The sequence below is a fragment of the Pseudonaja textilis genome, chromosome 5 (assembly GCF_049901715.1).
Source record: "Pseudonaja textilis isolate UNSWEBS1 chromosome 5, rPseTex1.2, whole genome shotgun sequence".
Taxonomy (NCBI): Eukaryota; Metazoa; Chordata; class Lepidosauria; order Squamata; family Elapidae; genus Pseudonaja; species Pseudonaja textilis.
The window spans coordinates 32,345,700-32,362,411 of record NC_141994.1 but is presented as its reverse complement, the minus strand read 5'-3'; the positions used below and the strand labels follow the sequence as shown (position 1 = coordinate 32,362,411).

The following is a 16,712-nucleotide window of genomic DNA, read 5'->3' as shown; positions in this document are numbered from 1 at the left end:
TAATGATAGGAATCTTGGCGGACGCCTTGGAAATAACAGAAGAAAAGATGATGGATGGAATAGATGAGATATATCGAGTCTTTACAAGATACGCGATGAGAAATAATCTGCCCAGAGAAGTTCATATCAGATTTACTAAAAAATCCATGAAGACACAAATTTTACAAGCGGCAAGAGAGAAGACGTTGAAATATAAAGGCAAAGAAATTTTGGTCCTAAAACAAATACCTAGAAGAGTGAGAGAGAGGAGAAGAGAATATCGACTTCTGACCAAAATGTTATTGAAAAAGGAGGTGAATTACAGATGGTTGATCCCAGAAGGATTGATGTTTACATGGCAAGAACAGAGATATAGAATTGATTCAATTGAGAAAGCAGAACTTTTCTACGCAGAATTTTTTGGAGGGAGAGAAGAAGAGGCAGAAAAAGAGATTTCATTAATTGAATCTCAAGAGGAACAAATGGAGATTGGAAAAGAAGAAGGCGCAGTAGGTGGACAGGTGGATATTAAAGATCAGCTTGAATTAAGATCCACGAGAGCGGCTAAATCTAAATATAAAATACAACCATGGAAGAGAAAAAACTGATTACAATAAATATAAATGGACTGAATTCAGCTGCTAAAAGAAGGAAGATTTTTCATAAATTAGGGAAATTAAAGTTTGATATAATTTGCTTACAAGAAGTACACATTAAAAAGCAACATGAACAACTGTTAGTACAACCAAAATTAGGGAAATTGTTTACTTCTTTGACCCAATGTAAGAAAAGAGGAGTGGTTTTATATATTAAAGAGGCTACCCCAGCAAAACTGATTTATGCTGATGAAGATGGGAGAATATTAATGGTGGAAATAATGGACAATAGAAAGATACTTTTGACTGCAATTTACGCCCCGAATGATAAACAAGAAGAATTTTATAAAAAAACTACATTTGAAAATAACTGGACTGGACTATGCTAATATAATTATGATGGGAGACTTTAACAGAATTGTGGACAATAAATTGGACTATATAGCAACAACGGCAAAGCACAACAGAAAGATACTTCCTAAATCTTTTTTTAAAATGATAGATGAACTAACTTTAAAAGATATATGGAGAGAAAGAAATGCTAAACTTAAGCAATATACTTTCTATTCAAATAGACATTTATCATGGTCCAGACTAGATATGATTTGGATCTCAACAGATTTAATATCTAGTGTTCAAGAAGTAAATATTGAAACAAGTACTTGGGCTGATCATAACCCATTGACAATTAAATGGAAGGGACAAAAAAAAAGATCGAGACAATTCAGTCTTAATGCAGTAGCAAAAATTAAAAAAAAATTCAATTACTATTAGCATGAGTCTGAAGAGTGCTATGATTATGTGTATAGATAATACTCATCCCATAGCTACAATTGAGTTTTGGTCATAAGTCAAGAAACCATATGACCTGACTTGATTTGATGACTGTTTTATAAAGCTTGTTAAGCAAGTCACCATGGTCATTAAGAGAATGATCATTATTAAAAATCTTCACAAAAGCAAAAATAATCACAAAATTCATTCACATGACCTGGAACATTGCAATCAGACATAAATGAGTCAGTTGCCAAGAACTTGCTAATATGGACTTAAAGTGATTGATATTGTTTAAATATATGAAAGTATCTTTAAATTATATATTAAAAACTTTATCATATGAATAATTACTGTTTTATAAAGCAAAGGGGGAAAATAATTACTCTTCAATGTTGGAAAAACAATTTGCACCTGCAGGTTTACATCCTGAATGTCTGGTGTGTGTTCATTTTATTTTGATAAGTTAGTTGTCTATCAATGTAATACAAGACCAATCAATATTATTTTGTGCGGTCACAGTTTAATGTGTTAAAATACTAGATTGAATTACTCCTTGTAGGTAATATGCTTTTTAAAAAAATTTCTAGCCTTTTTTCCCTTTCTGTACATTAATTAAGATGATAAAACAGCAAAATTGGAGAATCTTAGTAATTGTCTACTTACTAAAATACAATTTCCCTATCTATTTAAATTCTAATGAAGAAGAATGGAATTCCACTGAAGAAGAATGAAGGTTATCAAACAGAACCAAATTAAGAAATCTGCTCAAGACCAGAATTGATAGATGTGGGGGTTCTCAATAATTTTATGTAAAATTAGCTGATTATTTATATCCTATTTCATTCCAGCAAACAAAATTTACTTATTAAAGACTAGATAAATAAATAAAATGAGATAAATAAGAAAAATTCTGGTCTAAACAAGTTTAATAAGTTTAATAAATTTCCAATTTTGAACTTCTGCTAAGTATCACCTTCAAAAAGCTTCCAGATGATTTTTATCATTTGACCATATACATTTTATCTTTGAATTCCTCCATTAGATGAAAAAGATATAAGTACCTAAAAAAGGAAAAGCAACAAGAGATTATGCTTTACATGTGCTTTACCATCATGTTACTGAACATTTCCAAATTGCACTTTTAGAATCTAAAGATGTTTATATTTGGCGATTTTAGACATTACTTTTTTCCAACATTTACAAATGTTATTTAAAAGATCCAGTAACAGAATAGGCGTTGGCTTACCTGAACGCAGTTTCTCAGCATGCCTTGGGATAATCCACACATATGGGTTGAATCTGCCTTTCTGCCCAGAGACTGAGTCATCCATCTTTGCCACACCTCTTCTTGTCCGGGCAGGAAGCCCCCTAGCCTGTCGCAACGAAGGTGAAGCCATTTGACGATCTTCCTGTGGCGTTGGCTCTGCCTCCCACCTGGACACTGGAGCAGACAGTTTACAGGGTGGGAGTGGATTATCCCAAGGCATGCTGAGAAACTGCATTCAAGTAAGCCAACACCTATTCTCCAACATGCCTTTGGGATAATCCACACATATGGGACATACCAAAGCTGGCAGTCCCCATGGGCGAGAAGACTAGTCCTGTGCACTCCCGTCTGTATGCACTCGCGGTAGCACTCTTCTTCCATAGGCCGCCTCAGCTGAGGCGTATGTGTCGAGTCTGTAGTGCTTTATGAATGGAGACGGGGAGGACCATGTAGCCACCCTGCAAATGTCCTCAAGTGAGGCCTCCATTGCCCAAGCAGCTGTGGTAGCTGCGCTTCTGGTCGAGTGAGCTGTTAGCCATCTGGGTGTTGGAAGAGTCTGGGTCTCATAGGCCTTAGCTATACAAACCCTGATCCAGTGGTCTATAGTTGAAGAGGAGATTTTAGTGCCCATTGAAGATGGCTGAAATGAGATGAACAGAGCCTTGGTTTTACGATATGTTGATGTATGTTTGATGTACCTGCGAAGAGCCCTCCGAACATCCAATTTGTGCCATCTGTGCTTTCTGTTGTGTGAAAAGAGCAGGGCAAAAGTCGGAAAGAACGATTTCCTGAGCCCTGTGGAAACGAGAGTTTATCTTTGGGATGAAGGTGAGGTCGAGGTGCAGGACAACCCTGTTGTTGTGGAATGTACAGAGGTCTTCCCTGATGGAAAAAGCTGCCAATTCTGATATGTGCCAGGCCAATGTGATGGCCACTAAGAAGGTGACGTTGAGCATTAAGAACCGCAGGCTTACAGATTGAAGAGGTTCAAATGGGTCCTGAGTAAAGGCTTGTAATATTGTCGACAGCTTTCAAGAAGGATATCTGTGGAAGTTTAAGATTGATAGCTCCTTTGAGGAAGGAGTGGACAACTGGATGATGAACTAAGGAATTCCTCTTCCCATAGTGCAACACGGTGGATAGGGCTGCTACCTGCCTGCATAGCGTACTAGGAAAGAACCTTTTGTCGAGAACTGTTTGTAGAAAGTCCAGAATCTGTGGCACTAAGGCCACAGTCAGGTCTGTGCCCTTCTTGCTGAACCACTGATGGAATGCTTTCCTGGTAGTGTCATATATTCTGTTTGTAGAAGGCCTCCTGGAGGCTTGTATTGTTTTGATGACATTTCTGGAAAAGTTATCCGTCCCTCGGGATCCTCCTCTCAAGTGCCAGGCGGTCAATTGGAGCCACTGAGGGTCTAGGTGTTCCAAGACCCACTGGCTGAGAGATAGCCTGCCCTGAGGGATCCTCCAAGGGCAGGACACTGACAGGCTCACCATGACCATCTGGGCCAGTGGGAGAGATCAGGATGATTTCTGCCTGTTCTAGAAGTACTTTCCTTATCATCCCAGTATGAGGAGAAAAGGAGGGAAGGTGTAAAGGAGACCCTTGGGCCGGCGGCTGCGAAGGGTGTTTACCCTTTCTGTACCCAGCAACAGGAATCTTGAGTAGAATCGGGGAAGTTGGGTGTTCATTGGAGTGGCAAAGAGTCCCAAATCTCTGAGCTATGTCCTGAAACAGATCTGAATGGAGATGCCACTCAAGAGTTGTCCACCCTGGTCCTGCTTAGGTAATCTGCCTGGACATTTGCTATCCCCAATATGTGCTCTGCCTTGACTGACAATAGGTGAGCCTCTCCCATGTTCCCAGTTGCTGCGTTTCGGACATGAAGGATCTGGAGTGTATCTCTCCCTGACAATTGATGTGTGCTTTGGCCGCCATGTTGTTCGTTAGGATCAGTACGTATTGGCCGGTCACTGTGCTTTAGAAGTGTTTGAGAACTAAGTGAATGGCTCTCAGTTCTAACCAGTTTATGTTGTGTTGAAGGTCCTCTGTGGACCATTGACCCTGTGCGAGCTGAGACTGTAGATGGGCCCCCCATCCCAACAGATTCGCATCTGAAGTGACTGATGCGATTAGGTTCTTTGACTAGGGACTCCTTGGTGATTGCTGGGGAAACCCACCACCTGAGGAATCTGAGGACATCCGACTGGAGTCAGACCCTGACGTTGGAGGTGCTGGTGCCTGCCCTCTGAAATGGTAGGAAGAACCATTGGAGAGGCCTGGCGTGCAATTGGGCCCATGGTACTATGGCTATGCATGAGATTAATTTTCCCAGAAGCTGGGAAAGCACCACCAAGTGAACGCTTGATCCACTGTGACATGTGCGATGTTGTCCTGATGCTCCTGGGATAAATATACTTCACATAGATTTGTGTCCATCACCACACCCAGATGAAGGAGGCGGGTGGAGGGTATTAGCTGGCTTTTCTGGAAATTGCTTGAAAATCCGTGGTCTTGTAGAACCTGGATTGTGTAAGTCAGGTCTGATTTGGCTTGTTGGCTGGAGCTGGACTGGATTAGGATGTCTTCCAGAGAGCACTGGATGCGCACTGGAATTGTTCTGAGGTGCGCAGCCAGTGCTGCCAGCACTTTTGTGAAGGTCCTGGAGCTGTGACAGTCTGAATGGTAGGGCCTTTTATTGATAATGGCCCACCGCATAATAAAACCTCAGAAACCTCCGATGGGAGGGGTTGATGGGGATGTGGAGGTAGGCCTCCATCAGATCAGTGGACGTTAGGAGATCGCCCCCCTCCTCTCCAAGATGGACTGCAGAGATTGCACATTGAAACTCTTGTATTCTAAATGAACATTGAGCTTTTTGAGATCCAGGATCGCTCTCCACCCCCCCACACTCCCGTGGACTTGGGAACTACAAATAGAATGGAGCAAAACCCATGCCCCCTCTGGTCCTGGCTCGATGGCCTGGATGTCCAGCAAATGCTGGACCGCTGTGTCCATGAGCTTTCTCCTTATGTGGTTCTTGGAGGCTGGACAACGGGTAAAGGTCCTCGGAGGACTGGACACAAAATCCAGGGTGAGACCAAATCGCACTGTTTTCAGGACCCAGGAATCAGATGTGATGGTCCCTCATTGGTCTGCAAATAGGGCCGCTGGCTGCTGATGGGAGGAAGGGTCCATCAGTCATTTGGATCGATGGTAGGGACGACTTCCTGTGCCATGAAAGGGCTGTTTAGACTGAATCTATTGTTTGTTTCTATCTTGAAATCCTGCTCTATTTGTGGGTCAATCTGATCTGGGCTGCTAGGACCTTTGGAATTGCAAGAATTCCTGGCCTGAGTCTGAGGAACGAAATGGCTGTCTATGGGTGTAGGGAGAAGCCCTCTTATCAGACCTCCTGGTAAGAGAGGAGAACACCTTTCTCTTGACTTTATTCTCAACTATGAAGGGATTTAAGACCTCTCCAAATAGAGAAGAACCCATGTAGAGGGAAGAGCCCACTTTCCATTTGGGTCTAGCATCTACTTGCCACAGTCATAGCCACAGCAGACGACGAGAAGTGATGTTGGAGGCCAGGGCCCTGGAGGAGAATCAGGCTGCATGCAGGGAGGAATCAGGCGCAAATTCAGCAGCCACCACCAGCTTGTTGACATCCTGATGCATTCTGATTTCCTCAGGGGTAATGCTAGCCTGTAACTGGCAAAGCCAGAGAAGGGATGTCCTAGTGAAAAAGGAGGTGGCTCCAGCTGCTTTAACCACCCAGGTGTTGGCCTGGTGTGTTTTGCCAAAATTTTGTTCCGCCTTTTTGTCCTCTGTCTTAAGGGCCTCTGCTATGTCACCTGATATTGCAAAGGGAGAGGCCAAGGACGCCAAAGGTTCATGCAGAGGGGGAAATTGAAGTGATTCAGAGAGAGGAGCCATATTTTTTAAAAAATTATCATTGCCCCCCGGAGTGGGGAAGAATCCAGGTTGTGCCCATTGTCTCTGAACTACGTCCAAAAATAACTTGGGACAAGGAATCTCCTGATGGAGAATTGTAGGTTGAGAAAAAAACCTGCTGTTGGGTCCCTGAGTATCAGGTGAATCAGTTGGTATAGTGGTATAGTGGGCAGAGGATCAATTTGTGCAGTGGTCCTAGCCTTGTGGAGGAGGGATTTAAGCAGTCCTGGGCTAAACAGACCTGTGAACGGGGGTGGATCAGGTGACAGGTCCTCATCTGATAAGAACCCCTACTTCCCCTGGATTTCCTCCTCCCTCCCAGATGCCCTGCTTCTAATGGAGTGGGCTGGAGAAGCCTCCATCTGGTGCCTGGAAAAAACCATGGAGGCCTGGTATTGCACTGGCTGCAATGGCTGAGGATCAGATCTTGGGGAAGAAGACTGGCTTCTCCCCCTCAGGGAGAAATGGCCTGAGCAATAAGGATCTTCAGATCCTCTAATGATTCAGAGGCCACCCTATTTGCTAAGCTCATCCCCGCTGCAGCTGGAGTAAAAGTAGCCTCAGGTGTTCCAGTCCTGTCTCTGATCTGCAAATCTGCAGGACAAGGAAGCATGCAATCGAAAGGAAATCTCTTAAATTTTGATTTCCTCAGCAGGAGGGATAAATTCCTGCTCCCTATCACCCTCTGGTGACCAAGCCCTAGGAACTGCGGGTTCCAGGAACTGTGCTAAAGGCTGCTGGGGGAGTGGGCTAACAGGCCCTGGATGGTTTGCTTGCTTCTGAGTTCTGAAGGACTGCTTTTCCAATGCTCTTTGCCTCCTTTCTTCTGCTCTTGTGGGCTTTCTGGAATAAAGAGCCTTTGCCTTTATCTTGTTATCAGCCTCCTTATTTGCAGATTTGGCCTTCCTGGGACTCTGCTTGGATCGTTTTGCACTCGTGGGCTCCATGCTGCCTTGGTCAGCCATGCTGCTAATGCCCAGATTGCACGAAGGAGAGCTTTCTCAATCCTCCAATCCTGCTGCTCCAAGGGGAATTCCAAGCCTGGAAGCCTTCCCTGGGCTGTGGCAGTGGCGGCCCTACCAGTCTCCTGGATAGCCTGCACAACACACCATGAGGCCAAAATGGCCACCGCCTGCCCCCAAAATCAGCTGGAGACCTTGAAAATGGTTTGTATGGAGCTACCCAGTTAAGCCTGGGAACTCCACAACATGCTGGGGGCAATCGCAGCTTCAGTGCCCCCCCCCCAGGGGTAGGGGGTCATTTTGGGGCTCCCCTTGACTGCCTGGCCTTCAATTGGTAGTTCGGGGGGTGCAAAAAATGGAACAGGCAGAAGTTCCAATTGCTACCTGTTTACAAAGATTTGGATACTTTGAGGGAATTTTTGCAAACCTTTGGGAGAATCTGCACTTTAAACTGCTGCTTTCTGCTGAAATTGTTGGAGCCAACCTTTGCCACATCTCTATAGGGCCAAGACTGAGTCGTAACTGGGGCTAGGGGCCTTCCTACCCCAACACGAAGAGGTGTGGCAAAGATTGATGACTCAGTCTCTGGGCAGAAAGGCAGATTCAACCCACATGTGTGGATTATCCCAAAGGCATGCTGGAGAATTACTACATTTTTGATCTAAATCTTTGAAGATATCTGCAGCAATACAAAAGTCATGTAATTTTAAGTCACTAAGTATTTTACTCTTCACAAGTAGTTTTTTCTTTTATTTTTTGCACTTTAGCCTCAAATAAAAAATGAGAATATTTCCCTCCTTATTCTCATATTTCAAATATTTACTGAGACATCCTTAAAGAGACAGTGTTTACTTCTTTGAAAATGTACTTGTTTCTATAGGTAAAACATTACATTTTCTACCGTAGTTTCAAGATTCTTGTTTATAATAACGGTTTACATCACTGTTAGCTCAGAACATAGAAACACAGAAAACTGACAGCAAAAATAAACTCAAAGGAAGACTTGATAGACCATAGACTATCAAGACCCAGTGGTCTATCAAGTCTGTCTTTGAGTTTATTTTTTATATTTTTTGTCAGACGATGGACATATGTGTTTTTCCCAAGTATGTTTAAACTTAGTTACTGATGATTGGGCCTTTACCTACACTGGAAATTGGTTCCAAGCTTCCACTATTCCTTCTGTGAAGTAATACTTTCTAAAATTAATTTTGAACTTCCCTCTGTCAGTTTGAGGTTATGTCTCTGAAGTTTACCCAATGCTTCTTTAGCAACAGTAGGTCATAGGATTCCAAAGATAAACACATGTAAGTATAATCAATTTTAATATGAAAGCTAAGGATATTCGTACATATTGCTACCTGAAATATACATACATTTGGCTCAAACATGTTAATATTACAAGTCAATGTTAAACTGTAGATGTGTGCAGAACTGTGTAGGAATATTGAAAAAGGAAGATTTTTAGGCTGCTATATAATATATACGTACTCATATAAATATTTTCTATATAGCTCTGTGACGTCAAAGTTCATATTTACTGGGCATGCATTCTTAGATCTCATAGATATATTCAATGAGATTGTGCAATACATCAGCTTCAATTCCAAAAATGTGTCTCAGTGTGTGGGAACACAAATGTAGTACATTTCTAAATTCTTAAATTTTAAATTTTTCAACATTGTACTGTAATCTGTGGAGATCAGTCATATTATCCTAAGAAAAAATGTAGCTACTTCAAAGAATCAGGGTAGAATAAGGTGCTCTAAAAACAATCCCTATTGATAATATCAATGAGACACAAATATAAATAAGCAGTTACTTAATATCTATGAGATGTCTCAAACACATCAAAAGCTTTCGTAATTACTGCTCATAATTACTAATTACTACCAACCGGCCTTCCATTGAGGACCTGTATACTGCACGAGTCAAAAAGAGGGCTGTGAAAATATTTACAGACCCCCCCTCATATCCTGGACATAAACTGTTTCAACTCCTACCCTCAAAACGACGCTATAGAGCACTGCACACCAGAACTAGACACCAGAACAGTTTTCTCCCGAATGCCATCACTCTGCTAAAAAAATAATTCCCTCAACACTGTCGAACTATTTACTAAGTCTGCATTACTATTAGTATTACTATTAATCCTCTCATCCTTCCTTTCACCCATCTCCTCCCACTTATGACTGTAACCTTGTTGCTTGTATCCTAATGATTTTTACTGACTGTTTCCTAGTATGCTGTGATTGCTTACTGTACCCTATGACTGTTATTAAGTGTTGTACCTTATGATTCTTGACTCTTGATGAATGTATCTTTGCTTTTATATACACTGAGGGCATATGCACCAAGACAAATTCCTTGTGTGTTCAATCACACCTGGCCAATAAAGAATTATATTCTATTCTATTCTACTGCTATTCTTGTGCTTCATATACTTTCTTGGATATAAGCAAGATTGTTAGCTATCTTTAGTAGCTGCTTTTTGATCAGCAGATTGTATTTTCGTAAAAAGATTCTTTCTACTGATTTCTTCAAATCAAAGGAATTGAAAAAAAGGCTAGGTAGGTGGTGTCACGTGGCAACTCATCTCTGAGCCAATATAAGGCAATCGTTTAACCCAGTGGTCCCCAACCTTTTTGTACCAGGGACCAGTTTCATGCAGAAACACTTTTTCAAGGACCGGGGGGGGGACACGACCGACACTTTTTCAAGGAGGGGAGGGGAGGAGTCCGAGTTTGGTGGTTTGCTTGCAGACGTTTCATTACCTGACTAGATAACACCTGATGTGGTTACCTAGTTGGGTAATAAAACGTCTGCCAGCAAACCACCAAGTTCAGGGAGCGCCAATGCCTCCTCATTGCAACCCTGAGCGACAGATATTCTCTTCTATTGGGACATTTAAAACGGAGGGTTTCAGCTGCAGATTCAGGAACTGCGCCGGGCTGAGGAGCGCCTTCAAAACTGAGCGCTAGGCGGCGGCGGGCCGTGGCTGTCTCCGCGGCTCAGGACAAGTCCCTGCAGGATGGCTGAGAAGCCCCGCCTCCCTCAGCCTCATCCCTCAGGTGTCTCCCTCCCTCCCTCCCTCAGCCTTATCCCTCGGGTGTCTGCCTCGTTCCTCTCTCAGTCGCTCTCCCGCTCCTCCACCAGCCCAGGAAGAAACTGCTTCAAAGAAGCTGGTGGCTTTTCCTGTCGGCGCAGCTCCTCCGAAGCGCCCGTTCACCCCCCACCCCGCCGCCCGCGGTTCAATCCAGTGCTCCGTTCTGCCTGCCTGCCTGCCTTCGTTTCTGGTTGTTTTGGAGCAGCTTCGGCTGAGTAAAAGAGGCGAATAGTTATTATTCCCAGCCAAAGCTACTCCGAAACAACCAGAAATGAAGGCAGGCAGGCAGGCAGAACGGAGCACTGGATTGAACTGCGGGTGGCGGGGTGGGGGTGAACGGGCACTTCGGAGGAGCTGCACCGACAGGAAAAGCCACCCTGCTGGCTTCTTTGAAGCAGTTTCTTCCTGGACTGGTGGAGGAGCGAGAGAGCGACTGAGAGAGGAACGAGGCGGGAGGAAACCGAAGCCACTGAACCGGAGAGCAGGACAGGCTTTGGTTGCTTCCTCCCTCCCCTTCTTTTATTTGTGTCCTTGATCCCTGATCCCAGCAGCATTTACCAAAGGTGAAGAAAGCCACCATTTTTATTTTATTTTTATTTTCTTTGTGGCCCGGTACAAAATGGTCCACGGACCGGTACCGGTCCGCGGCCCGGTGGTTGGGGACCCCTGATTTAACCCACTGAAAAATGTTCTCTTCAGTCTTCAGGCCCTACAATTTTTTTAGTTCAGAAAGGACATCCCTTCATCATAGCTACCTTTCAAACCATTTCTATAGAAAGTATAATAAACTTCAATAAATTAAATCAATTTAAATAAAATTCTCCAGATTTCTAGTATTTTTAAAAAGTAAATAAACTTTAAAGATACATTTCTTCTTTTTTGAAATGTAACTGTTAAATTTATGCTAGCTTTCTGAAAAAAATATTCTGATTTTTAGCATTGAAATATTATCAGTTAAAATATGAGTATTTTAGTAAGTTAAAAAAGAAAGATTGGAACTATAAAAGCATGATTCACATAAACTGTAGTTACCACTGGGATCTGCCAAAGCCTTTGTACACTAGATTATTAAATGTAGATAAGTCTTCAATAGAAGTCTTTTAAGTAGGAAAACTACATATGCAACTGATCACATGCAGAACATCACGTATTTTTCAACTACCTACAAATCAAGAATCAGGTTAGAATACCTAATCATGAAGTTTAATAATACAATATTTCTTCAGAAATTTAGCAATAAACCAGCTCACTATAAGCACTATAAACATTGTAAGATTAGTTAACCAATACTTCAAAACTGCAATCATACACTGAATTACTTGAAACTAAGTTCTATTTATCTACTCAAAAAAATACAAGTAATATACTTGATCAACTAACATACTTTGCCAAATGCAACTAATAGAGAAGCAATTCAAAACATCAAAAGATATTTTTCTTTAATTATATGTTAAATTTTGATGTTTCCCATTTTCTAATCCCAATATTCAAATAATCTTATCTGCTTTATACTCAAAATTATCTCTATTGCATCAAATGTATTGTAGAACATTCTAATCAATTGTTTTTCAGTTACATCATTTGCAGCATCCCCATGATCACATGATCAAAATTTAGATGCTTGGCAATTGACTCATACTTATGACCACTGCAGCTTTCCAGTGCTGTGTGATCACTTTTTGCAATCTTCTGACAAGCAAAGTCAATGGGGAAAGCCAAATTCACTTAACAACCAGATTACTAATTTATCAACTGCAGTGATTCATGTAACAGTTGTGCCAAGGTCGTAAAATGGAGCAAAACTCACTTAACAAATTCTCACTTAACATAAATTTTGGGCTCAATTGTGGTCATACGTCAAGGACTATCTGTATTAAATATTCAATAGTTAAATGTCAATATGAAAGGAATGCACAATGCATTTATTTTATGTTTTACTAAGGCAAATGTCTTATTGATTAGATTCACAACTTGCAATATGCTTTAACATAATTTTTATATTTTACTTACTGTGTGATCCTAGCTATAGTAGCTGGTTCTACAAACCATGGATAAAACAAATCACAGAGACCATGGTATTCAAGTTTAATTTAAACAATGAGAATTTAAAAATATGTATCTGAACAGTTGAAATAAAGTCATTTTATATTATCAGTAATTACATCTACATATCCTATTTTATTTATTTATTTTATTTATATTGCCGCCTATTCGCCCATGGCAACTCGAGGCAGCTTATAACAATGTAAAATCATATTTAAAACAAACAATAAAAATAAAAACAATAAAAATTAACAAAAAGAATCAAATAAATTAATAAAGTACAATAGAACAAAATTTGGGAAAACAAAAAACAAAACAAAGCAAAAAACCAAAAGACAAAAAAACTAAAAACCAACTCCCACCCACTCATCCTGACGACAGCAGATCACACTAGCCATTTGATGGGTTCCATCCCTCTCTGGGTTCCCCAGGCCTGTTGGCAAAACCAGGTCTTCAGTACCTTTCGAAAGAGTATTAGTGAGGGGGCCATTCTAATCTCTGGGGGAATGATGTTCCAGAGAGATGGAGCCAAAACAGAGAATGCCCTTCTTCTGGGTCTCACCAGGTGTATCTCCCTAGGGTGGGACCCACAACATTCCCTGCCTCCTCGCTCTAATGTGTCGAGTAGATGTCAAGAGATGTTTTCTATAACCCTATTATAGGAGAAACAACTTTTTGGTGTCCCAATACTACATTAACATTTGGAGGGACACTGACACTGAGAGCGGTATTACAAATGGGTACAAATGAGCAGTAGTTTTTAATTCAATAACATTACATTAAGCAACACACATTTATGTTGGATCACTAAGTTTTAATTTCTTTAACTTGGGTTTGTCAATGACAACTGGCTAGTTCCAGGCAACATACAAAAAAAAGTATAGTTTACACATAACAGTGGGCCTTCTCTGTTTTGGCACCCAGGTTGTAGAATCTTCTTGTCCTGGAATGACAATGGTCCCATCTCTTCTAAGTTTCCAAAGATCTCCACAGATGGTTACACTTGCAGATCTGGGATTCCAAAGGACTGATAAAGGTTTTAGATATTATTTTGTTGTACACTGGCCAGTCTCATTTGTGAGATAGGTGAGTGTATAAATTGCATAAATGAATAAATAATACACAAAACCCAAAAAATAAAGCAAGCTATTATGTCTTATCATGATCCTGTATTTCTTAACCGAAGAACTTAACAATTTGAGTGTTCTATCACTATTAACACCAAACATTTAAAATACTAATCAATCTTTGTACAGTACTAAATTATTCCTCAGGTATCTGACATTGCACTCAGCTGTCACAATAAGCCAGAAAGATTATGAATTCTGACCATAGATTACTCAAGGTAAGACTTGGTGGAAAAAAACGTGTACAATCACTCAATCTACAGAAAAGCCTCAACGAAAAATCTATGTTTACAATATAAAAATATCCAATAAAAGTGTAAAATATAGGAATGCATTCAGACAAATTATAAAATATGAGAGCAATTTAATCAATAGTTGATGTTCACTAATAATTTTTTGAAATGTTGATAGTTTTTTATGTGTTTATGAGTTCTACAAATGGATGCATTTTATAAATGGGTAGAAAGCCATGTTCTATTCTCCTCCCAACTATATGTAATGAATTGATTTGAGAAACTGCTCAAAGTCACCCAGCCAGGTTCCATGCCTAAGGCAGGACTGGATTCACTTTTCTCATTTTCTAGTCTAGTACATTAACTGCTACACTAAACTGCTTTTAAACTATTAGAGGTCTAAGGAAGGGTGCTTAACAATTTGCTTCAAATACTGAAAACGTTTACACCTTACAGCTGAAAAATAGTAACCACAGAGTCTCTGTACCTGTCTAAAAGTAGAGATGTTCTCAAGGTATATGTTCAAAGTTTAAAAAATAGACTCCAAATTATCAACCATCATTCCCATTTTCCACTACATAGTACCAAAGTACCATAGTGACCAAAGTTTTAAAAACTAGTGTTGTGATTTTTAATCAGTTTTTCAGTTTGACATTATGAGGAAACCCTGTTTGTGGTTTAGCTACTGGGGGAAGGGGAAAGTTTAAGCAAGGAGAGAAGAGTTGACTGACTATACATTTCTCTACAAATGCTTTGCTAAGTATTTACAAACTATAAAGCAATTCATAATTAGTATTACTTACACCTCACACTTCCTGGAAATTAAATAAAGACAGCAAATTGCTGTTAAGAATACAGTATGCTCCTACAGGTACTTTGGAATTCTAGTTTACATATACAAGGTACCAGCTTTTGTGAACTGCAATCCATTTCTTCATTTGCAACAATAGTGTCTTTCCCCAATAGCAAAACAACAACTGCATAGCATTCAAGTAATCAGTTGTCTAAGATATTTTGATACTCTTGAAAACTTTCCAAGAGTTTAAGAGGCAAAAACTGATATTAAGAACACTACATGACACATGCTAATTGTAATTTTTAAAGGCATCTTATTATTTAAAAGTGTGGATAAGGCTCATATAAAATACAGTAATTCAGTCGTCCGCAGAACTACTACAATGTAGGGAGCAAATTTCTGTTATACACAGGGTATCAATCTTTACATACCTACCACATAAGAAAAGGATTACATCATGGTTTAACCTAAGTGGATGCACTAAACAATCTCTCTCACCAAAACCTAACTCCTGTTCACTAAAATGTGACAAGTCTGATCACGTCCCTACATGCAGCAACAATGCAAACAAAGGATCGCTTTGCATTTTGCAGTAAGGAAGAAGAAAATATATTAAATCTGCCCATTTAAGCGTACTCCAGTATCAGCTTATCACAGAGGAGCTGCAGTGCTTATTTGCAGAACGAATGCTTTCAAACCAAAACAAGACCTTCAACACTTCGTCCCGAATAAAAAATCGAAACCGATCAGCTAGAAGTTTGTCCTACAAACATTGCTGGGCCGGAAAGAGATTTTTTACAGCTGCCTGACGAAGTTCTTGAGGCAACAGGGTCTAAAGGCAAGGAGTTATGGGCCTTTTTCACCGGGAAAACAGGCCCGAAAGTAATACTCCACCTGCGAACCAACACTCTCTCTCACACACCCACACATATGGGAGAGTGGGTTCTGCACTGTCCGTTTCTTACCCCGAGTTTCAGGCATCAGGGGGAACGCGATGCTCCGACGCGGACCCCGAACGGCGCTCGCACCCCGGCGGCATAAAGGGCAAGGCGAGAGACAAGTAGGCCGAGCGCTGCCTCTGCGAGCGATGCAGACGAGAGGAGGCTTGTGGCGGGAAACGCAGCTGGGGGGCCGGAGCAGCGGCTAAAGCGGGACCCTCAAAGCCCCGAAATGCGCGGCTCTCCTATGCTGCCTCCCGCGGCGGGGCCTCCCCTCTGCTGCCTCCCGCGGCGGGGCACCGAGGAAAGGCGGGAGGAGGCAGACGGGCTGGGCCTCGGGGCTCCTGCACTCCCGTGCTAAGCGCCGCGCCACCGCCGCGACGTGTTCCTCCCCCTCCTATTTCCCTCACACATCTTCCCCCCCCTTCTCGCTCCCTCACAGAGACAAAAGCAAACGGAAACCGAGGAGGACGAGACAGACCGCAAGGAGCCCAAACCGCACCAGGCCCGACCGAAGCCCTTCCCCGGCCGCCCGCGGATTCCCGGGCAGATTCGTAGTTGGGCCGCAGCAGAGGAGGTGGTAGTGGGGGAAGAATAATAGGGCCGAACTCACCGCATGAATTTTCTTGTCCCGAGGATCCAAGATGGCTGAGCACCCCGCACGGAGGATGCTGGGGGAGCGACCTTTACCCTCTGACCCCACCACTGCCGTCGTGACCCAGCCGCCGCCCGGCAGCGACTACGGGACAAGCGGGAAGACAGACGCGGTAGGCCGGCCTAGGACTGCTTCTCCGACCGAGGACTCGCTCCCGCCGGGGCCCCTGAGAGAAACGAGGCGGCCGGCCGGCCTGCCTGCCTGCCTCGCGCGCGGCAGGATTCGAGATTCGTTCTCGCCGCGCTTTGCCCTGCCGGAGCGGCTGGAAACGGCGA

General features: G+C 42.1%; 1 protein-coding gene across 10 annotated transcripts in view; it reads right to left on the bottom strand.

The window, feature by feature from the left end:
- Positions 1-16,441, bottom strand: part of CNOT2 (CCR4-NOT transcription complex subunit 2) — a 72,352-nt gene extending 55,911 nt beyond the window's left edge. For 4 of the 10 annotated variants that reach the window (XM_026699556.2, XM_087934448.1, XM_026699593.2 and 1 more), the window contains exon 1: positions 16,396-16,441. The gene's annotated coding sequence lies outside the window, so the exon portion shown is untranslated. Of the gene's footprint in view, positions 1-2,325; positions 2,414-15,809; positions 16,315-16,395 lie in introns of those variants that run through there. The other 6 variants (XM_087934447.1, XM_087934450.1, XM_087934449.1 and 3 more) reach the window with 4 other exon arrangements.
- Positions 16,442-16,712: the final 271 nt, after the last annotated feature.